The sequence below is a fragment of the Lepisma saccharinum genome, chromosome 9, assembly GCF_977018435.1.
Source record: "Lepisma saccharinum chromosome 9, izLepSacc3.1, whole genome shotgun sequence".
NCBI classification, from domain to species: Eukaryota; Metazoa; Arthropoda; class Insecta; order Zygentoma; family Lepismatidae; genus Lepisma; species Lepisma saccharinum.
In genome coordinates this window covers 31,129,947-31,155,315 of record NC_139237.1, presented here as the reverse complement: position 1 = coordinate 31,155,315, position 25,369 = coordinate 31,129,947, and the positions used below count along the sequence as shown (strand labels likewise).

The window sequence follows — 25,369 nt, the reverse complement described above, 5'->3', positions numbered from 1 at the left end:
ACCAGTAAGACTTCGGTCCTCAAACATGTATTGCACGACGACATCATCTATCCCAAATCCACTGCCCTTCGCGCATTCTAGAGAATGTACCCGATACCCATTGTGACGGTGCACAACAACAACACCATCAAGGTTGGCAGCGAAAAAATCGGCGTCACCCCAGGCCAGTACAAACTCTCTACCTTGCCAAGAGGCGTGCTGCTGTCACAGAACTCCGTAACACACACGGTGGAACTGGTGTCTGCCACAGAAACCGTGGACCTTAGTACCGTCGGAGAGCTCCTGGGATTCGAGAACGGTACCAAGTTCTAACCTGGCATCAAGCACATCGGCACCAATATTCCTAAATTTCTAGCCATCGAGACTATGAATGTGCATTGCAATGTGGAGGAAGGCATGATCACCAAGTCCTCGGACGGCATCCCTGGCAGCCACAAGAAGAGGGGTATCATCGCCACGTTCAAACCAAATTCGGAGTCCATGGAGCCCATTATCTACACACCCTCGTCACCGATATACTTTCCCGTGTGCCGCAATCGCATAGACAACATAGAATTGGCGGTGACTAACGAGAAGGGCGAGGTGGTAGATTTTGCCGCAGCCACAACCACAGCTGTTGTGGAGATCAATGTGTAATAAATAACCGTGATGGAGCATATCGAAAGTTACGAGTTGCAGTCCTTCCCTCCCAAGCGTCGCACTTTCGCCAACTTCAACGAACCGAACCGAAGGATCGAGTGCAATGTGGACTTCGGGGATGGTTTAATCCACCCTAACAGAGCTGACCTGTACGTCAAGTTCGACTTTGTACATAAACAACAATAACGAAGCTTTCCTGACCAACGCAAACCTGAGGCTTGTCGATAACTTTGTGCCGTAGAAGTGTGGAAGTTAGGAAGCATGGTATCGTCATTAATCGAGTCGACTACCCCTGTATCACTTCGACTGCTGTGGGAACGTTGAGACTGTCCAAGGACAATGCAGCTTACTACCAAGCAGGGGGATTCGAAGCAAGCACGAAGATCAAATCCCAAAGCCACACGGTTTTGTTTCCCATGCGTTTGCTGCCCGGTTTCTTCTCCGACTACGCAGGCATTATGTGGAAGGGTCGTTTGCGCGTTACCTTTCGCAGAGCTGACAACGACAACGATGCGCTGATGCGCTACAGCACCTTGGGTCCGGACGGAATCACTCCACTTCAAAACACACTACCCGACGCTGCCAAGTGCCTTGTCAGATCCATATAGCTGCGCATGTCCGTGCTAGAATATGAATCCAACCATGCCCTCAAGTATAAGGCCCACATCCTGAAGAATTCCCAAGTGCCCATCCAGTTTTACGGCAACCAGTGCGTGCAGAAACCTGCTTCCGGCAATCATTTTGAATTCGACGTGACCACACAGTTTAACAGCATCTGGTACGACGTGCCAGAGTTTGCGGTTGTGCTCTTCCAGACAACAACCACGAGAAAGATTCTAGCCAGTTCGACAATTGCAAGATCAAGAACATCTACCTCAAAAATGATAGGAACGAGATATTCCCTCGCGAGAACTACAACCTGAACATTGCAAGCGACGACTACCTGAAACTGTACGAGGCGTACACATCTTATAGGAGAGTGACCTCCGTCAACGTGGACGTGTACTCCACCCCCAACGAGTTCATAGCTCGGAGTCCCATGTTCGTCGTCAACATATCGAAGAGGAAGCAGGTGGTGGTCAACGATCGCACCAAAATCAAAATTGTGTGCGAGTTCCACGACGCCCTGCCTGCCGACACCCTTTGCAGTGTCATCCTTATTGCAGAGACAACTTTTGTGTATGACGTCAAGAACGAGCGGGTGACCGAGCAGTTTTAAATACACTGTAACAAAAAAATAATCACACTTGAGTGCACGAAAAACTGCCCTTTTCACCCTGTGTGTGCTCTTTTCTTGTCCTGTAGGACACTGGGGAGTTATTTCTGTTTTATAAGAGGAAGAACAAGAAGAATTTGAGTATCGTAAACCAATTGAAAAATAATTACAGGACTATGAACAGATGGAACTGGCTTTGCTGGTATTGAGACGATAGTGGCCCCACGGAAGTGTGTAGATCCCACACTCAAGGATGCACCTCTTGTCGTCGCGCGCATCCAGGGCGATCTGCGTTACTTTGTTGGTGTTCAACACATGGTCGACGCTCTAGATGCGCTGCTCCATTTCTAGAATCGGCGATCTGGTCTTCTTCAGGTAATCGACGTAATCCTTGAACTTGAGGTGCTCTCAGACCACCTGCCTGCCCACACCCTTGGCCTTTTTGGTGACAGAACCCTCGGCTTTGATAGCATAGGCTTTGGCACGAAACCCAGCAAACACGACAATCACATCACCGTCGTTTTCGTCTTTGAGTTTGCCGGGCACCTTCTTGTTGCGAGCCAAGATTCCGTATCTGTTCGGCTGGGGATAGCCAGAGGTATCGAAGAGGTCGACGACGGTTGGGACTATGGCTATATCCCCATACGCATCGGCCAAACGAACGTGGTACACAAGACTGTCTGTGTCTGTGTACAGTATCGATATGTTGTGGCCGTAGTGCGATCGTAGTGTGCCGTAGTACGTCTCGAACATGTGCAGCTTGCTCAGATCCAAGACCGTGGCGCCAATATAGATGGCCTTGGTGAGATTTACTTCATCCTGCTTCATAAGGATCAGAGCAAGCTGCTCGTTATAGATAGTCCGAGACTTGAACAGCGGACTCGCCACTTGCCTCACGTTCACACGATTCGCACGTTCTCCATGGTTTTCCCAAATACTACGTTGTTCATCAATTTGAAGAAGTCGCGATCGAAGTCGGAAGTGGCGGCTGTGCGATGTTTGGTGTTGAGCTCGATGTATAGCCTCAACCATGGAGAATGGTTGAAGTTGAGGATGCGGTGAACCGTGTGGACGGTGACCCCTTGCTGCATCAACCACAGGAGGTTCCGGTAGTACACAACGTAACACTTCTTGGGCTCGAAGTCCATGACGAGCTTTAGTTGATCCGAGCCGGGCGGTAACTTGAATTCCAGAGCTGGCGCGAGGTCGCAAAACAAATCCTGCAGCTTTTCGGAGATCTCAAAGTTCACCTCGGCAAAAAACCCGCATTCAGAATCGTCGAAGCATTCAACGTCAAAATTTGAGGCATCAACCCACTCGAACCCTCCGGAGGGAAGTCGCTGCATGATGGAGTGTCCGTACAGTTTGTTGACGTCCGTTTGCATGATGTAGTTGGACGGTTGGGAGGGATCGTAACCGGTGGTCATATGACGGTTGTTTGCGTGCGAGTGTCGCTGCGACACCTGGACCATTCCACCACGAACGGCACGTTCTACGAAAAGCATCATGTCCACATCCGAAAGAAGCTCAAGCTTGAATTTTGTGAAAAGGAACATGGCCGACCATGCCAGTCCAGGTAGACTGTAGAAGTACATAGGGTCCAGATTGTAAATGGTCTTCGCGGTTGCGAGGAACGCGTGAAACACATCAGCAAGGAGCGCCACATCAAGCTTCAGGTAGGCGTCGAGGTAGTCCCCGAGGTTTTGCAATCCAGCTCGCGCTACATGGACTGAGTATGACGGTACTCCTCCTCAGTGATGCCCGAGTCTCGCAGCTGACTGTGGAACTCAGCAACTTCTCCGCGAACTTGGCAAGGTCGGTGACGTATTCGTAGGGGTAGACCCCCTTACACCTGAAGAGGCAGACGTCCATGTTCGGAAAGATGGCGGAGGTGATGAGCAGTTGCTCGTCGCTGAGTTTTCCTGCAAGGGCATCGAGGCTGGGCGGGAGGAACCTCAAGGAGTCAAAAGCAAAGCTCGATGCTGGAGCGCGATTGCTGGATTGGTACCCACTTGCTTATACTGATATAGCGCTCCTCATTCTGAGCCAAGACATTGATTCACGCTTTGTCGTTCCCGAGATGAGTAACCAGGTGGTGGAAGTCGTACCCCGAGCCGTTATGGAAAAACACAGGGATGATGCGCGGGTTCCGGGCGTTCATATTGCAGCGGTTGCACCAAGGTCCAACGTAGTGACCATCAAAATGGTCATTATGGCAAACTTTACTGTTGTTGGCAGTACACTTCTTGGCGCAAACAGGACAGACGGTAGTCTCCTTGTGCCTACGCCAGTCGTCAGGAGACAACGTTAACATAGGCTTGCGGAACAACAGCATTTTCCCTATCTCAATGGCTTCCCCAACCATCTTCTTGAGAAAGTGTTTGGCTCCGTCTGGACCGCGGTACACATACAGCTCGGATGCTAATTGCCGATCTCGCCACACCAGAACATTGGCGTAACTCGAAGCCTCGTGGAGTTTGTAAGGGGAGGTGGAGGAAACTTTGGGGTTAGGGTAGCAGGTTGAGAGGGTCTAAGGAAGGCTTCGAAGTCTGCAAAGATCGCAGCAGGGTGTTCTACCATAGCACTATGCAAATGAAAACACTCCTCAGTACCAGGTTTGGGCAATACTGCCACCCCCGGCTCGTTGGTATCACAGTAGAGCTTGTGGCGAGCAAGCTTCTCGGCAGCAATGTTGGGACTTCGGAGGTGTTGGTAATTGCTTTTCTGGCTTGAAACAAGCCGGGAGAGGGAGAGAATGAGGGTGTAGTGGTGGTGAATTTCATCCTTCATAAGACGAAGATGGATTTCCTGCGCACCATCAGCAGCTACGTCGCTTACGTTGATGAGATTGACAACGTTTTCATCCTTGCTGAGGTCATAAATATTGATGGCCAGTAGCAGGGCCAGCAAATCGCGTGCTTGGGTTTCGATTTTGTGAATGTCCGAAATCTGCACGGGTTAGGCAATCTCAACCATCGCGTGCTCCAGCTCTGGCTCGTAGGGTAGGTAGTGGTTAACTCGGTGTGGCTGGTCTCTACTGTCCACAGGGTGCAACGCTGCAAGCACCGACCAGAGAAAGCACTTAGCGTAACTGTTTAGAATATTCAAAACATCTTTCTTGGCTGTTATCTTAGTTGGCAGGAGGGAATATTTGGATCCCAACAGTGGCAAAAACTTGGTCAGTTTGACACAGAGTTTGTGCGAGGTGCCACACGGCGACCCAGCCGAGCTTTTAGCTTCGTGCTGCTCATGTTTGGCCAGCAGCTCCTCGACAAACTTGTCGTAGATGTAGATGGTTGCGAGGTTGTTACTATCCGCTATATACAGCGTATTGGCCTTAATGTTGTGGTAGAAGTTGTACGTTTCATTGGATGGCTTCTTGTACTACCAACATAGCGGTGCGTAGAACTTGGTGAAGTTTGTAGCCAACGCATCGCGGAGAATGGAAATAAACTTGTCGCGTTTAAACTCCAAGAAGCTTCGCACTTCGCATGAGCCATCTGAAGTGATTAGAAAGTCCTCGAACGTATGCTCGAAAGCAGTTTGGTCTGCTTTCGCCACAGGCTTGACGCGTTTGACAGATGGAGAGTTGAGGGGAGCTGCTTCCGCCTTCCTCTTGATAGAAGCGGACAGTTGTGACACAGGTGCACCGGCACCCTTACAAGTAAGCTGTTGCTGCTTGATGTACGCGATTGGCAAACGTTTACCGGTTTTGTTGCGGACAAACACTTGCCTGGTACGCAATCACGCCAGTGTCGTGCATAATTAGCGTTCGAAACACTTTTTTCGCACTAAGAACAAGTCTTCACCGAACGCATCATGCTGAGATTTTTTTGGGGGGGTATGTTTATTTATACACAGTATGCAGTGCAGCGGAGTATAATGAAAAAAATGCAAACTATTTTTTTACTTCGTAAATAATTCACAAGAAGCACTGTGACAGGACGTCTGTATTTTTTTATTGCTCTCACAGGACTGACTGCTCTACACTGTGTACTTCTGACCATTCAAAAAATATGTTATTTTTAAATACAATCATTTTACACGTACTGAAGCACAAAAAATAATACACAATCACTATACTTACGTACTACGAGGAGTGCAGCAACACGTGTCCTTACTCTTCAACTGCTCTCACGGTACTGACTGATTTGTAATGTAGAACCCCTTAAGTACCTTAAGCGCCAGCCGCATTGAAAATATCTGAGACAGCAAGCCAATCAGAAGACAGCGCGTCTGATATGACATCATCATATTACGCAATAACTTGTTGCACAATGTGGCGCAACTTTTTTCTGACCAGTCAGAAGAAGCCACATTGATATGGTGTGATTTTTTTCAACCAATCAGAACATACTGTTATATAATCACTTGGTAAAGTATTTCGCAATATGGATGAAACTTGCTTGGCGGATGGAGACGCGTCGAGGGGAGTTGCATTCCTGTTGGCCAGGGCTCGATAGCTGGAGGTGATACCGAGGCCATGCACCTGAATTTAGGATCCCAGTCAACATACTAAGGTTGCCACAACGTTATATGCATGTTGTATTTATGATGCACTAGCTAATGCTCCGAAAACTAATATCGCTCTTTTTTTAAATTTCTACTAGGGGGTCTTACCGCCACAGAAAGAAACCTTCCCGGGCATGCCCACAACAACTTCCCAAATTTTCGTCACAATCCTATGAATGGTATAGGAACACATAAGAGACATACTAAGAAACATTTATTTATATATATATATATATATAGATGTTGCACAACGTTGTGTCAACGTAAACTGTACGTTGTAGCAACGTTAGGTATGTTAGGGGCTAAGGTTGCCACAACGTTTTGAGAACGTTACCTTGTTGACTGGGATGGTAATATATATATATATATATATATATATATATATATATATATATATATATATATATATATATATTTCGCACTCAGGGTACAGTTTGGTCTCCGTTAAAAAAATCGCTGCATACTCGTCAATCATTTTCTAAATTTGCAAAATATCCCATTTTCAATTCGATCCATTTATCTTAATCGAAGAAACCGACAACTCACATATCCCATATCATTGTATGCTTGCCCCATTTGCTTCTTTTGCTGTTGTGCTCAATCAATTGGCGATTTTCTTGAAGAGGTCTAATAGAACAACATACGGCGCTATGAGAGATATGAAATTAAAGATATTTTAACAATATACGACGTCTTTAGAAAGGCATATTAAGGTCCAAAGCACTTTGTCTAACACTTACTACCATTCCCTATTGCTGGCAAAGAGAGTTTAAAATGATATAGTATTGAAAAAAGTTGACTTGTTCCGAAGCATTCACCAAGTTCTGACATTTGCACATAGATGGTTCTGTTGTTGTCGATTATCAAATATTTATTTTTGAAATATCTCTAAAACAGAGAGACAGGCAAATTCTGTTTTCAGATTTCTAATGTACAGTCGAAGATAAGTAAAAGTATGAATACAACCTATGCTCGGAAATTCAAAACGGCGACCGGAAGTAGGTTTATTTCTTAAACGGTAGGAGTTAGCCAAAATCTGTTTGCAGATTTGTAATGTACACTCGCCTGATTTTTCGCTACCTGTGTGGAAAATATCTGCCAGGGCTACCGCAAGGGAATCTGTTGCTTTTGAAACACCGTAGACTTAGACGTTGCCTCGTTCTTCCCAGCGTAGAGATGTTAATTATTGCAGATTAGGCACACACAGGAGATGCACTACGTAAAAATTTTCAGCGAGAAATGCAGGCTCCTTCAGAACTCGAACCCGGGTCTCTGGCATACCGTGCCATCGCTCTATACACTGAGCTACCGAGCCGGCTGGTATGCCAGAGACCCAGGTTCGAGTCATGGGTGAGCCTGCATTTTTCGCTGGAACTTTCTAAATGGAAAAAAAATTGTTTGCTCATTTCCTAGTTCTGCTCTAGATTTTCGAACTTTTTCTGATTATTTTTCAAATACTCATTTCAAATGTGAAATCTGTTTTCTCGTACCTGCTATATTTGTTATGAAATTTGAAAGTTTTACTTTTGCTTTAATGGACAATGATGGACATTGATGTTTACATTTGGAATAGATTGACAATGACGCTTAGATCTACCTAAACACAGATGAAGAAACGTCATTTTCTGTTTTTCATATCAGATTATGGCTTTTAGAAATATACATAATAATGCAGCTGAATTTTTAGCCTACTGGCTACAAGAAAAACAATCTACTGCACTGCTAACCGAACAGTCATATTTTCGAAATGGGAACCAGATTCTTGTTGATATTTTAAGACGAATACTTTGTTTACTGCCATGAATGGTTACTCTTCAATGCAAAGGAATCTTGGCAAAAACTTGTCAAATGCAATATACATATATGTATGAACTGCAGAGAAAAAGCAAATGTTAAAAGAATTAACGTTTCCTGTTAATCACTGCAGGCTACCACCATGCTGTCGGTAATGCCCGATCCATGAAAATTCTGAAATTGAGCCTTCTGCTTCTCAGTAACTATGACGTGTAGAGAAGAAAATTTTTGCGTGTGTTCATACCTTGTCAGCATTAAGAAATACAGCAAATTTCATGAACATTTTAATCCGTGGGTTGCATTTTGAAATTTTTCTGGGTGATTTTTTCTGGAATCAATCATATTCTAAACACGTGGTACTACGTTCTATTGAATACTATGTAAGTCCTTTATATCAATTTTAGGTTCCGATATTACAATACTAATCAAATACTCAATGCAATATTTTTCTGGCGCAGTGTGATTGTGTGTTCGTCACATGAATCTTCCTACCCTTTGGCATATCTTAGAGAAGAAGACCACTAAAGTACACTTGGACGCACTGAAAATACGTACAATCTTAAAAAGGTAAAGTTCTCTCCTGTGCTCTACACAACACCATGAAGGCGTATAGGGCGTGTGGAGTTAAGGCCTGACAGTTTCTTGATCTCGGCCGATGCTTGGGGTGATGTGATCAAAACCACGTTTTTAGCAGCCCAGTATTTAACCCCCAGAATATCACTTTAAACAACGCTGGGTTGACGGCGGAGCCCCTGGAAAATGTTGGAAGAGTCACGGTTCTCCCCGCCGGATATCGAACCCGGATCTCTCGCGCGTTAGTTGGACGCCCTGACGACTTAGGTATCGCTGCTATTTTTATAGGTAAACAATAAATAAATAAATCGAAATTTTTCCTATTTGTTGGAGGCGACTGCTAATATAAGATGACATACGAATAAAATGTAAAATTAAAAATGATCGCATATGAAATTTATAAATCTTGGAAATTTTGAGTTAAAAACACTGAAAAAAGTGGCAACATTTATAGGATTTCAAAAGAATTACTGACATTTGCTGAGGTAGAGGTAAGTATAATATTTCAATAGTCAATATCTGTGATATGAAATCAGGCATTTAGTACCAACATGTTTGAATAACACACATATAGAAATATTTTTAAACAAATACTAAAATGATATGTGATCTTACCGGTTGGCCGGGGCCCTGACCCGCGAGCACGAAGGTGGCTAGATATAAAATGTAGAGAAGAAACATCAGAATACAAGTGTCCATCGTGATTTTTCTTGCAGTCATCTGTAGTTGCTATGCCACTACGGGCCGTATTTATACTCCACTAAATTCCCATAATTCCTCCATCACAGGAAGTTTCTGACGAATGTTATATCTATCTCCTATTGTTTCCCTCTTGCTGCGGTCATGGATCTCTGCACACGGAATGAAATACCATTTCCCCTTGAAAATCAAGTCCTTTTGTTCTCCAAAAGGAAATTATGAACATCATTACGTTTGTGAAATCGATTTTAGTATTAATGCTCTCTTCCCTTTGGCTACGTTAATATTATCGAATCTTGCTGATGTGTCTATAGTGTAAGGCGAATCTAGTACGTTTTACAATCTCCCTCTTGACCAGAAACAAATCAAAAGTACAAAGTTCACCAAAACTAATAGTATAACGACATTTTCTACTTACACAAGATCTTGGTGAGTTGCATATAGAATTAGTCTTAATTTCACGATTGCCACTTACATAATATACAGGGTGTAGCAGAACAACTTCAACAACGTAAAAACAAGTAACTATTCCTCAAAAAAATTTGCTACCTCGAAAGCGCTTAGTTTCTGTAAGAGCTTAAAATCCATGGTATATGTAGGCAACTCAACACAGAAGACAATCGGCCTGACACTCCGCTACGGTGGCCGGATGTACGATTGCGAGTGTCGATTCATCAATTTCATCATGTCATCGCTCTTCGCAAATTAGACAATCGTGGCACAATGAGCGAAGTAAGATAAATCAAATCATTAATCGCTCTGACATAACTTCCAGGGACGCGTGGCAGGGTTGCCATTGGTGCCTCATTAAGAAAGACAACTTCAAGACAACAACTTGGGATGTACAAATTTTCAGCGAAAAATTTCTACATAGTACACTGGCGAATTTTTTAATAAAGTCTCCCTCCTCTTAGTTAGATTGGAAGCAACAAAGAAAAACCGATGATGAATTGGAAACACTCCAGCATCAATGCCGAAACTATATGCAAGATAAGGAAGAGCTGAACAGCTGTCAGAAGAGCAATGTTAACAATGAGTCATCAAAGAATTAGCACAGCGTTTATTTCTATTTGTTGTCCATTTTGAGCTCTCAAGAAATCAGGTTCTGAGCTGGCGATTTATTTCCTTCATGAATGAAAATAGGTTGTTCATTTTTTCGTTTATTTTCTCTCTTTTGTCATTAGCTCTAAAACAAATATAAAAATAAAACGAGCAAAGAAAGTCGTTTCTTTCGGCACGTGACACGCATATGTGGTAACTTTGCTATTTTTACGACCATATTATATCCCTCTTGTTTACTTTCAACGATAAGGACGAATGTTGGAGTGACCAGAAAAAATGAACGAACACAATAAGCTCTTAAATATTACCCACGTTTCGAAAATAGATTCCGGCCCCAGTGGCAGAGTGGTTATCACATCACGCTACGACGCCAGGCGTCCCGCATTCGAATTCTGACCTGGGGATAGATTTGTGAGTGTCCATTCATCAATTTTATCATATCGTCACTCATCCCCATATTTGATTGAGTTTGATTGATTGAGTTTGTGTTTGAAGTCCACTTTATGCACAGTTTAAAGTGGAATCCGAACCACTTTGTGCCTCCACCGGGTATCGAACACTGGAACCCTTGATCACATGGCGACGATGCTACCACTGCGAAATCGGGGAGGCCTCCCCCATATTGGCAACTTAGCCAAAAATGGCACAAGAACCGTAGTAAAATAAAGCAAATCAATCAATCAATCAATCGAACATAGGGTCTCCGGTTTCATAGAGCAGTATGCAAAGCACTCGGTCATGAAGACCCTCAAAATTGAAATAATAAGTGGAACAAAAAACCTGATGTTAGAGTATTTTAAGAGTTTAGACAGATTAACAATTCTCGTCAATCTACAACAATTTCACCTGCATTGTGTGATTTTTGGTTCTGCCCTAATATAATTGAACGTTCTCTTCCGATAATAGTTACACACTTCCGTCTTGCAACACACAACCTCGACTCGGCACGATATGTGCATTTCCTTGCACCTTTTCTGTATTCTTTTCTATTTAGGATATATTACGTTGCCTTTTTGCCTCTTGGTTAATCCGTGGCGATGAGAATGATTGACCAATTGATAACAAGGATGTGAAGCGCAAACATTCCTTAATCATGGTTCGAACCTAAGACCTCTGTCTTCATAGCACGTTACAATCTGCCACGTGTCTCTTTTCATCTCCAGTCACCATTAATTTGAAGAGATAGAAAACGACGTTACTCAAACAAATTGTATAAATAATTTCCATGACCATAAACATTTGTTGCACTTGTTGAGAGAAATCCATACCCTCGTAACGTTATAAGTAAACGTTAACCTAGTTCATGTCCCAGGAAAACTTCTTTGCACGAAAATCGCACTGTGTCCACAGGATTTACGACTGAACGCTTACTAAAGTAATAGAAATGTGCATCCCCATTTCCATTAATCGTTCACTCTTATTTTGAGGTCAGCTAATTCGAACATACGACCCTAAGACAGCTACACACTGCCAAAAAACTTCATGTCAACAAAGCAATTACTGTATATTTATATATTTTATTTTTGGTAATGGAATATTTTTCCCTTAAGCTTCTTATTTACGTTTGTTTGGTTTATTTTACTTCGCTTTTCTGCCACTTTTGCTAAACGCAACGATGAGGATGAGCGATGAAAAGATAAATTGATGAAGGGACAGTCACAATGAACACCGAACGAACACAATGCTAAGGCGGTGTTTAAGCAAGCTGTGTTAACCACTCTACCACGGAGGGCGGAATCCTTTTTAGTTAGGAGAAATCGTTCCTTGACAGCGAACTAAGAACAGTTAATATGCGTCACGTCAGAGTTATAATATTTTAAATTTCTAACAATCAATTGGGATTTACTCTTAACAATTTTTTCCCCTACATAAAAACTTCCACACAGTTAAGATCGTTTACAGTAAGGGAAATAGCGTTAAAGTCTATGCTTTAAGGAATGATTAAGCACACTATGATGACGGAAAATAATAATTCACATGACTATTGTGATGTATTACATCGGTGAAACATTAATTTTCCATGAGGAAGAAATATTGAAAAACGCAGGGACACAATGACCAATTGATTTTTTATTTTACTTCGCTTTTCTTCCACTTTTGAGTAATCACATAGATAAGGATGAAAGGTGTATTTAGACGAAATTTGTGAAAGGCAATCACAAACGTAGGACACAGCCCAAACTTCAGAGATCATTATACTGGCCTTGTCTCTAGACACCAGATCCTCGTTAGTGTGCAAAATTTACTCCATTGTCACAATGACGTAAGCATTCGTAGAATGAATTTGCATATCATTCTCCCCACCCTCCCCCTAAGAAATGTGAGCTAAACTAGTGCGCATTCTGTGATATGTTCATTACTTCTCAGGAACCACTGGCGGCCTTCAACTAGTTTATCCTGGAAAAAACTGCGGGTTAGGATGTTAACAGATATTTCAGGGACATTATCAAAAGAATACTGTCACAAACGCAGAATGCAAAACATTTCTATTTTCTCATTTCTACTACAACCCTGGCGAAAAAAAGGCGGCTGGAGCGTGGTGTTCATCGTATCACCTCCAAAATGGCCACGCTCGAGAATATGCGGTGCCCTACTACCACATCCCCTAAATGTGCTTTCATGGCACGTTGCTATACGCACGGGGAACTTTTCCTAACCTTTACTACTACTAACTACTCATGCCAGGAATTTTGGTATTTTTTATACTTCTTTATTTGCCCATTGCTAACCTGGTTCATTTCCATCCATAACAGCAATTAGTCGATGCAATAAACATACGCCAAACTTAAAAAGAAGCAGTTGTTGGCCGCGCGCACGCTCACACACACACACACACACACACAAGAAGGGTGGGGGCTAGCAACACAAGAATCTTCCACAAACTGCCCAGATCATGCCTGACAAGACTCCAACAGAAAGCTTACCGGAAACAAGTTTACGTGCGCATAGGGTAGAGATGGCCTTCTCTGCAACTGCCTTCCCCAACTTTCTTATCCAATACAGGAGTAATGAAGTGTTTCTAACTACCTTCCAATCTAACTAAGAGGAGGGAGACCTTTTATTAAAGTTCACCAGTGTACATCTCCTGTGTGTGCTTAATCTACAATAACAACTTGGGAGACTTTTTTTGTGCAAAATACAAAATAATAATGTTACTTGTAGGAAGTATTTACAGTATTCAAGAGTGATATTTCTAAAATACCTCCATCGTGTTTCAACTGTCAATCAATTTCAATAATCGCATGGCTGATTGAATGATTGATTTGATGTTGTTTTATTTTAACTTACTTCGCTATCTACCAGTTTTTGGTTTGTCGCGAGGAAAATCATGAGTGATGATAAGATGAAATTGATATGATAAACTATGTGATGTTATGATATAATGAAATAATGAACAGACACTTAAAAAGAACACTAATGTCCAGGCCAGAATTCCAAACTACGGATGGAATAATCGAATAAGACACGTGCGACAGTTGTTCATTAAATCGACAAGTGAACTAGTGCAAACATAATGTGTTCGAGGCCTCATTTCAAACACGCAGACTGTAATGTTATAAAAAAATATTTATTTTTAAATTATACCTAGATATGTTAGTGCAAATTTTTGATGGAATCCATCACATAATACAGGAGCAAGGCCATTAATGAAAAGAAAATAATGTTAATTGTTCTTGTAATAAAATGAAAAACGTCATTTAAACATTAATTAGTTTAAAATATTTGTATCAACTCCTGATCAGTTCCTGCCTGGACAAAAGTGCTACTGGAATATTTATGGTCGTCGTCGTGATTTCCCTGAAAAGACAGAAAGGTTAAGTGAAATAAGAAAAATTGAAATAGACAAGGATTATTCTGGGAACTGATCCACTTGACAAGTTTGCTCGTCATCTCCAAGAGAGTGAGTTAAAAGTTGAAATGCGTGCGCCGTCCGAAAATGTCACCCTTACACTAAATTGAACCGTGAAACATATGAACATTTTATTGCGTGTTCTCATTTTGTTCTTTCTTAACAATGTTTCTCGTTTGATGATAATAATCAACTACAAAATAAAGACACTAATTCCCACGTAAATACAGCATGAATTACGAGTATCTCTCATTTTGAACCAAAGTCATTAGATATCATGAAGTGTTGAATAAACTCGCAAAGGGACCAAACAAGTTTCGATCAAAATTAAATTATTGATATAACTTCATTAATATAGAGAATTTGATATGACCCACTTTGTATAGACAGATGGCGTGAAAGAGAGTTTGTTGTGACACTGTTTCTTACTCTTAATCTTGCTGTACTTCTTACACCTGTTCAAGCGGTTCCGGTGCCCATCTAGCGTCGTATAATATGCGTACCTGGAGGAAACTCCGGCGGGGTAAAAGTGTCCAGGGGCGTGCTTGTGATCACATAAACATCATCTTCGGCCGAGATCAAGAATGTGTGGGACCTTAACTCCACACCCCTATACGCCTTAATGGGGTAGTGTAAAGCACAAGGGAGAATTTTAATTTTTACAGAAAGAACAATCACAATAAACATCCATGCCCAGTCTGTGAGTCCAGGTTCCCTGGCGCTGTAGCATGCTGTGCTAGTAACTCCGCCATAAAAATCAAAAACTATATTTTTGTTATATAATTATACAATACAATACTTTATATGCAACTTTATATTGAGTACCAGATTATCACATTCTTTTTATAATACTTATGCCCACAAGCATCGAGTAACTACATAATAACGCAACCTCCTCTTACAGTAATGGAGTATCAATCAGCACACACATGTTTACAGGTACAAATAAAAATTCATTCCTAATTAGACACAGGAACCCCTTACCCTATAACGCTACAGCCCAATATTGGGTCAAGGCTTACCTACCGACTGCTGGCCTCCCTTCCAGGCAGGACACCAAGGGGGCGTGGAGATCTGCAGCCAGACTAGGGGACGGGTTGTCGGCCCACCGACCCCCCAGCCGTTGTATGACTTCGCGGCCGGATTACGCTCACTCACTCGGAGCTCCCCAATTTCCTCACTAAAGTGGGTTGACCCTGGCCCTATACATAGGCCAAAAATTCCAGGAGACTGAAACCGGGATCGAACCTGTGCCGTTCCGCAACCGCCACTCAAAACATGATGCCTTAGACCGCACGGCCACGGAGGAGGGCAATGACACCTTGGCCTCTTTCAAAACAGAATGTTTTCAACTCCATTAGACTTTTCGACTGATATTCCTCACTTACGGTAAAGCATGGAGGTAATATATCATATTTGATACTACATAAAATTGCAAGACTTCGCATAAGGCATGGCGCTACAGGGATGTAGGGGAGGCTTAAGCCCCACTACCAAAACAGATTACATCCTCCCTTATAGCCCCCAGAACTTTACAGTACGGTAGACGAATGTCGACTGGAAATAGGAAAAAGAAGAAGTTTTTTCACTTAATATATGCTACGTATTACAATACTTCAATTTGGCCAATCACCAGTCACCAAATTTTATACAAAATTGACATGATGTTCTGCTGCCTACATGGTAGGTGGATGTATTTGGTGGTTGTGGGGTTGTTCTTTTGTTGGAAGTTCAAACGGTGACGAAGAATATGTGCATGCATCAAAATGTGCATAATTCCCCCACAAATCGAATCACTATTTTCGGAATAGGTCTAAATTCTTATAGGCAGGAGGACGTTCTACATCTAATGAACCTTTAAGCTATATGTCAGTTCCTCATTTGAGTACCGGTATTATTAGTGTCAGGAATGTTCCCTTATTCGTGTCGTAATTATACAGTGTCCTTTACGGCCGAGGAAGCCGTGGAGTGGCGGGAAGTAAGAGCACGTCTGCCGGCAGACTGGATGCAACATCCTCGTAACTCAAACTGCCAGCTATGAAATTAAATTTTCTTGCATTGACAGTTACAATTATAATGAACACGTACCATGTTAAAAGAGGTGTTTGAAATTATGTCCTCCTGCATCCATATATTTATAAGAAATTTTCACTAACACGTATCAGTTTATAACCACCCTGCCTGAAGCTATCAAACACATTTCGGGTTATACAAATAAAAAAAATACAGTTGAAGTAATATATATGTAATAGCTCGCTTTCATACAGCATACACTTACATTTCTGCAAACGCACAAGCAACACCTCGAAGCAACCTTCCACGTAGCTGGCTTCGTACCGAACTATTTCCTTCACTTGACACTGGTACAAACGAAACAGGTAACCTCTCGCGCATGCGCGATACACGAAATCCTGTACGACAGGAAATGGTCATACATCCCTCTCCTTCAATGAAAAATTTCACGAAGGGAGTAAGTGAAATTTTACACTTTTGACATCTTCCATGAATAGTTATTACATGTATAAGTTCTAAATGTTTCACACTTAGGTAATTCAAAAATAAAATAAAATTTCCATGATACACAAAAAATAACTCAAAGTTTTGTTTCTTAATTTTTAAAGATGATTGATTAATTCATCAAAAGAATTCAAGTCTTGTATCAACCCAAAAATAAATCATGATTATCATTATAACAAATATCTGTGTTTACAAACAAAATATCAAAATAAGTAGAATACATATCTGCATACAACATATTTATCTATACTTTCATTTGAATAAATGCTTGTATAACTCTGCGTTTAACTTTTCTAATTGTTTTAAATAATAATCTCTCTTCTCACTTGAACATTTCCATACTCTCAAGTTATTACTATGATGATTATCACTAATATTACCAGTTTTTAAGTCTATTAACTTGAAGATATTAGTTGCTTCGTTGCAAACTACTAAATATGGACCTTCATAAATTTCACAATATTTTTTGATACGATTCCCTAGAAGATTACTAAGGTAGTGAGTTTTGATAAATACTAAATCTGAAACTTTAATCTCAGCTCTATTCTCTTGCCTTACATTATATCTTTCATTCCTTTTCTTTTTTATCTCTAAGTCCTTAACAGAAGTCATATATAATTTATTTTTCCATTGTGGAACATCATTGAGGGGTACTTGAAAGTGATTCAGAGTACATGATTCCAGATTTCTATTAAGTTGTAATTCAGATGGAGCATACCCTAAACAAGTATGTATGCTATCATTTAGTAAACTCACAATTATATCAATATACTTGGGCCAATCTTGATGTTTTTCTTTACAAAATACACGCATTAGTCTGTTTAGTTCACAATGACTGCGTTCAACCATATTAGAATCTGGATGGTACATAGGAGTGTATGTTAACTTAATACCTAGGTTAGTCAAAGTATTTACATATTTCTTAGAATGGAACACTGCAGCATTATCGCTTACTAACTTATGTGGAATACCAAAGTGTCTTATATATCCTTCTAAGAGGACTTTCACAATGCTATCAGCTGTACTAGATCTCATTGGATAGGCAAATAAATACCTTGTATTAGCATCCTGCAATGTTAACAAAAACCTTTCTCCTTTTGAGCTTCTAACCAAAGGACCTTGAATATCTAAAAATAAAACAGTTTCACCTCTGTTATAATGTAACTGAAAAGTTCCTTTAGGCGGATGCCTGTTTGGTTTTGTTTTCATACAAATTTCACAGTCTTTAACATAACTCAAAATATATTTTCTCATACGAGGCCAGTAATAAATTTTCCTCATTCTTCTAAGAACTTTATCACCACCAAAGTGGCCCATGTTATCATGATAATTTCTTAATAATACAGAAATCAAAGATTGAGGTATACATATCTTCCATGAATTTTCAAAATGAAAATCTCTCATTAACAAAACTCCATTACATATTTTATAATATTTCTTCCAATTTCTACATTGTCTTGGCAAATTCATATTCAAACCTTCAGAATTGTTTAAATAATTAATGATAGGTTGAAACACTTCATCATTACATTGTTCTTGCACCAGTATTTCTACTGGTATATCCAAAATTTCATTTCTCAAGACTATATTATTGTTAACATGAACCAAAACAGGTTCAGATCCTTCAAAATGTCTTGATAATAGATCTGCGAGATCATTATCAGAACCTCTACAATATTCCACTGTAAATTGGTATTTCTGAAGCTGGAGAGACCATCGCAACAAACGAGGGTTCCAATTCTTTGAGTGATTTAACCAAATAAGACATTTGTGGTCACATACTATTGTGAATTCTCTTCCTAGAAGATATTGGCTACATTTTTCTATACAGAATAATAGACTTAGACACTCTAGTTCTGTTATGGTGTAATGCTTCTCATGATTTCTTAATGTACGACTCATGTTACTTATTACCCTTTTTTCACCATCAACAATTTGAAATAAATAACCTCCAACGCCAAGTAAGGAGGCGTCTCCTTGGACATAAAATCTTTGATGAATATCTGGATGGAAAAGTTTAACATCATTTGAAATTGCTTCTTTCAGTAAATCAAAACTTCTTTGTTCTTTCTCTGTCCACACCCACTTCTTGCCTTTTCTTAATAATTCATACAAGGGAGTACATATAACAGCAAAATTTGGAATAAATTTCCTCATCCATGAGAAACTACCAATGATTTTTTGGAGTGTTTTTATATTTTTTGGAGCTGGAAGATCAAGAATAGCTCTCACTCTTTCGGGGTTTACATGAATACCAGTTCTACCAATAATATGACCTAAGTACAGTAATCTTTCTTTACAAAAAAATGTATTTTTCAAGCGTATAGTCATACCAGATTCTTGCAATTTGCAAAATACTTCTCTTAAATGCTTAAGATGAGCTTCAAATATACTACTACGAACACATAAATCGTCAACATATATTATTACATTATCAGAGAGTGTATCTCCAAGCACTCTACTCATTGCCATGGTGAAAGCCTGCACACCATTGCAAGTACCGAACACAAGTCTTTTATATTGATATTGGTTCCCCTCAAAAGAGAATGCAGTATATTTTCTTGATTTTTCAGAGAGTAATACCTGATGGAATCCAGCTGACATATCAATCAGAGTAACATAAGGTTTATCCATAAATCCTTGAACTGCATCTTCAATATTTATAGGTCTAATCTGGCTAATCTTCTGATGCTTATTAATATTACGAAAATCTGTACATATGCGTATACTTTTATCTGCCTTAAGTACTACTACAAGAGGATTAAGATATGGGGAATCACACTGTTCAATAATATTCCATTCCAATAACTTATTGATATAATCACGTACAGCTTGTCTGTAGTGATATGGTATAGGATAAGGTTTCGTAACAAGAGGTTCATCTGTATTAAGTTCTATGTCATGGATGTATTTATTACAATGACCTGGTTTATCATCAAATAAACTTCGAAATTCTACTAGTAAATCAAATAATTTCTCCTTTTCATTGTCAGTTAAAATCTCTGCTTGCAAAGTCTTATTCCTTAAATCACTAATACTAGCAACAGTTTCACTCATTTCAGATTTTTTCATTATTCTGAGGCAATCATTTTCTAAATTATTTTCAGATTCAACATAGGTGCATGAAATTGGAATTAACTTAACTAAATGTGAACTTTCTTCTGAATTAAACATCATAGCATTATCTCTAAAGTCAATCTAAGCTTCTATACTATATAAAAAGTCTAAACCTAACAACACATCAACTGATAAATCTCTTACAACAACAAACTGGATTAGAAAATCAATGTTATCCATTTCAAGATTTACACAGAATTTACCTAACACCTCTTGCTTTCTTTTACCAGTATAATCAAGTAAAATTATGTCTCCTACAAGATCAAGTTTAGGACTCTTTACTTCAGACGTTACTTCTCTCCATCTTTTCTCTGACATAAGCGAAATTTCACATCCAGTATCCAATAAACATCTATTCTTTACTCCATTAATGTTCGCAAAAAGAAATGCAGTACCTTTTATCTTATTTCTTAAATTCACAGGTAACACCATATTACTTGAGTTATACTGCGCTTCGTTTTCCAATATATCCTCGTAAAAATCAATATCTATCGTACTTACAGTTTTCAATTGAGCTTCACTCATCTTCGGTTTAGATATTACATTACAAACCTCCTTTACATGAGTTTCAATGTCAGAATTAATTACAGACACAACACCATTGTCTTCATCTATGCTACTATGTGTCGTCGTAACAGTAGACTCGCATCTTAGTTTAAAGGTTGTGATTGCATGAACAAAGGTGCATTCGCTCTAGGCGAAGAATCTACATTTACTGTTTCTGTGTCTTCAGAACAAGATCTCAGTCCACTAATTTGAGAATTTCCTAATACAGGCTCTCTCATAAATCTACTATGACTATTATTACTAACTTGAATATTGTTATACGGTACTGTATTTGTACTACTATTTCGATAACTAGTTCCACTTGCAATTCTCTCATTACCATCATGTCTAATAATGTCATCATTACTAACATCGTAACTATATCTACTTCTTCTACTTATATTTGAATCATTCCCACTTATATTTGGTAGTCTATAACTTGATTGAGGACGGTTAGGTCTTTGAACCCATGATATTTGTCTTACATTCCCATTTCGGTTAGACATGTTTTGATCTCTATCAACATTGCCACTATTTTCATTCACATAATTTCTTTGAAAAGAATTTCTTATAGGTACTATATTCCTAACTGTATCACCTTGTATAATTTTCACTTGTCTTACACCTACAAATCTACCATCTCTTTTTGTTTCTTGTTCATACCCTGTATATAATGCTTCATGTCTAGCTACAAGCTCAGCTGCTACATTCAAACTTATGTATGGCTGATTTAAAATAGCTTCTTTCACTTTTACAGGTAACTGTTGAGCTACTAGAATTATCTTTTGTCGATCACTCATATCAGGCTGTATTGTTTTTAACAGATTAATCTGAGACCAAAAGTAACTCAAAAGAGACTGTTTTAACTCTTTAGAATACCTTTTACACAAAATATTAGCCAAAAGAGTCGATTTTCATGAAGAACTCTCGAATACATTTAAAAACATAAGCTTAAATTCATCATAACCACATATTTGTGCTTTCTCTTGTAAGTACCAGTTTTTAGCAACTCCTTCTAATAACAATGGAATGTATCTCATATATTCATTTCTCGATACATTCAACATTTCAAACCTATCTTCCACTTCCTGTAGGAACTGGGAAGCTAAATAATCGGTTCTTGTTGCATTAAACTTAGGAAATCTATCTACATCCGAATATTTTAATATTCCTTGCTTTAATTTTTTTCTGACCTTCTAAGCCTTTGTTCTGAATCACTATCAGAACTATTATACTCTGTTACATTTACTTTACTTAACCTACTATCACGTTTACTTTCAGTGTTTTTGCCATATGGAAATCCTACATTTATATCAGCCTTATCTTTATTTCCTTTCACTTTTGCTTGATATTCAGAACCTGAAGAAATACTTTCAGGATTATATTCCTTTTCAACATAATTTTGTTTTTTCCTGTACGTAATATGTTCAGATACTTTACTCGGAAAAGATACCTTATTTTCATTCTTAGATTTCGATAAAGTACTTACATCTATTCTGGATTCTCCATCTACGTATGTGTTACAAGGAACATTCATACTAGACGAAATGTTATTTAAACTAAGTTTCAACATGCCTATTTCATTGCTCAAATCTCTTAATTGATATTCCATGCCAACGCATTTCCCTTCTATTACGTCAATTTTATGTGTAATATCAGAAATTTGCTGAACACAGCCTTTTACAGTAGTATCACATTCTGTAATTTTACATTTGGTAGACTGCACACTTTGATTCAAATCTTGAAAAGTATGACCTACTTTTGTATTTAATTCGTTCAATTCTTTAGCAAGATCTTGTAAATGAACATCATAATTATCTGACTTTACTTTTAATTCTTTCGCACTACATTCATTATTCTTAACAAGATCGAACAAACTAGCAAACTTAGCCTGATCTTTATCCATTGCTTTCTTTATTTCAACAAACACAGTTTCGTTTTGCTTTACTTGATTGTCAAAAACTTCCCGTAATTTAATGTTTTGTGCATTGCAATTATCTGCAATCTCATTAATTTTACCTTCTAAATGATTACGTAATTCTAAAACTTGTTGTTTGAACACACCTGTACATTCTTTCATATTTGCTTTATCTTCGGCTATTTTCTTTTCTATTCTATTTTCCAACGACACAAAATCTTCTTGAAGTAACTCAACTTTTGCATTCAGGTTACATTCAATTCTCACTATTTCACTTTTTACGACATCAATTTCTTGCTTCAACGAGGTTTCAACTTTGCACACACTTGAATTAATTCTTTCTTCAACGTGTTTAGTTTGTTGGATTAACTCCTTACCTTGTTCTCGTAATTGTCCCTGCATCTCGTTGCTCTGCTCTTGTAGTTTTTCGAACATACGAGTTTCCATTTGCTTTAAAAGCTGCTCCATTTCTTTCGCCTTTCCTGACATGATTACTGCACTGCAACGTCTTCGCACACAGCTGGCGAGGAAAATAACTGAATCGCAAAGGTCACGTGGTCGCTACACTGCCAGTCGCTCTCTATCTTAACAGTCCATACGCGCTGAGTAATGCTCGTTCGTTTCGAGTCCCTGTGACGGGTACGCCAAACTTTGTATAACCACCCTGCCTGAAGCTATCAAACACATTTCGGGTTATACAAATAAAAAAAATACAGTTGAAGTAATATATATGTAATAGCTCGCTTTCATACAGCATACACTTACATTTCTGCAAACGCACAAGCAACACCTCGAAGCAACCTTCCACGTAGCTGGCTTCGTACCGAACTATTTCCTTCACTTGACACTGGTACAAACGAAACAGGTAACCTCTCGCGCATGCGCGATACACGAAATCCTGTACGACAGGAAATGGTCATACATCCCTCTCCTTCAATGAAAAATTTCACGAAGGGAGTAAGTGAAATTTTACACTTTTGACATCTTCCATGAATAGTTATTACATGTATAAGTTCTAAATGTTTCACACTTAGGTAATTCAAAAATAAAATAAAATTTCCATGATACACAAAAAATAACTCAAAGTTTTGTTTCTTAATTTTTAAAGATGATTGATTAATTCATCAAAAGAATTCAAGTCTTGTATCAACCCAAAAATAAATCATGATTATCATTATAACAAATATCTGTGTTTACAAACAAAATATCAAAATATGTAGAATACATATCTGCATACAACATATTTATCTATACTTTCATTTGAATAAATGCTTGTATAACTCTGCGTTTAACTTTTCTAATTGTTTTAAATAATAATCTCTCTTCTCACTTGAACATTTCCATACTCTCAAGTTATTACTATGATGATTATCACTAATATTACCAGTTTTTAAGTCTATTAACTTGAAGATATTAGTTGCTTTGTTGCAAACTACTAAATATGGACCTTCATAAATTTCACAATATTTTTTGATACGATTCCCTAGAAGATTACTAAGGTAGTGAGTTTTGATAAATACTAAATCTGAAACTTTAATCTCAGCTCTATTCTCTTGCCTTACATTATATCTTTCATTCCTTTTCTTTTTTATCTCTAAGTCCTTAACAGAAGTCATATATAATTTATTTTTCCATTGTGGAACATCATTGAGGGGTACTTGAAAGTGATTCAGAGTACATGATTCCAGATTTCTATTAAGTTGTAATTCAGATGGAGCATACCCTAAACAAGTATGTATGCTATCATTGAGTAAACTCACAATTATATCAATATACTTGGGCCAATCTTGATGTTTTTCTTTACAAAATACACGCATTAGTCTGTTTAGTTCACAATGACTGCGTTCAACCATATTAGAATTTGGATGGTACATAGGAGTGTATGTTAACTTAATACCTAGGTTAGTCAAAGTATTTACATATTTCTTAGAATGGAACACTGCAGCATTATCGCTTACTAACTTATGTGGAATACCAAAGTGTCTTATATATCCTTCTAAGAGGACTTTCACAATGCTATCAGCTGTACTAGATCTCATTGGATAGGCAAATAAATACCTTGTATTAGCATCCTGAAATGTTAACAAAAACCTTTCTCCTTTTGAGCTTCTAACCAAAGGACCTTGAATATCTAAAAATAAAACAGTTTCACCTCTGTTATAATGTAACTGAAAAGTTCCTTTAGGCGGATGCCTGTTTGGTTTTGTTTTCATACAAATTTCACAGTCTTTAACATAACTCAAAATATATTTTCTCATACGAGGCCAGTAATAAATTTTCCTCATTCTTCTAAGAACTTTATCACCACCAAAGTGGCCCATGTTATCATGATAATTTCTTAATAATACAGAAATCAAAGATTGAGGTATACATATCTTCCATGAATTTTCAAAATGAAAATCTCTCATTAACAAAACTCCATTACATATTTTATAATATTTCTTCCAATTTCTACATTGTCTTGGCAAATTCATATTCAAACCTTCAGAATTGTTTAAATAATTAATGATAGGTTGAAACACTTCATCATTACATTGTTCTTGCACCAGTATTTCTACTGGTATATCCAAAATTTCATTTCTCAAGACTATATTATTGTTAACATGAACCAAAACAGGTTCAGATCCTTCAAAATGTCTTGATAATAGATCTGCGAGATCATTATCAGAACCTCTACAATATTCCACTGTAAATTGGTATTTCTGAAGCTGGAGAGACCATCGCAACAAACGAGGGTTCCAATTCTTTGAGTGATTTAACCAAATAAGACATTTGTGGTCACATACTATTGTGAATTCTCTTCCTAGAAGATATTGGCTACATTTTTCTATACAGAATAATAGACTTAGACACTCTAGTTCTGTTATGGTGTAATGCTTCTCATGATTTCTTAATGTACGACTCATGTTACTTATTACCCTTTTTT

General features: G+C 38.8%; 1 long non-coding RNA gene across 2 annotated transcripts in view; it reads right to left on the bottom strand.

Annotated features, from left to right (window-relative positions):
- Window positions 1-25,369, bottom strand: part of LOC145991984 (uncharacterized) — a 382,136-nt gene that overhangs the window by 82,510 nt on the left and 274,257 nt on the right. Inside the window, exon 1 of one of the 2 annotated variants that reach the window (XR_014442118.1) lies at window positions 9,350-9,480. The exons of the other annotated variant lie outside the window; for it this stretch is intronic. This is a non-coding gene — a long non-coding RNA (uncharacterized LOC145991984). Of the gene's footprint in view, window positions 1-9,349; window positions 9,481-25,369 lie in introns of those variants that run through there. 2 annotated transcript variants of the gene reach the window in all.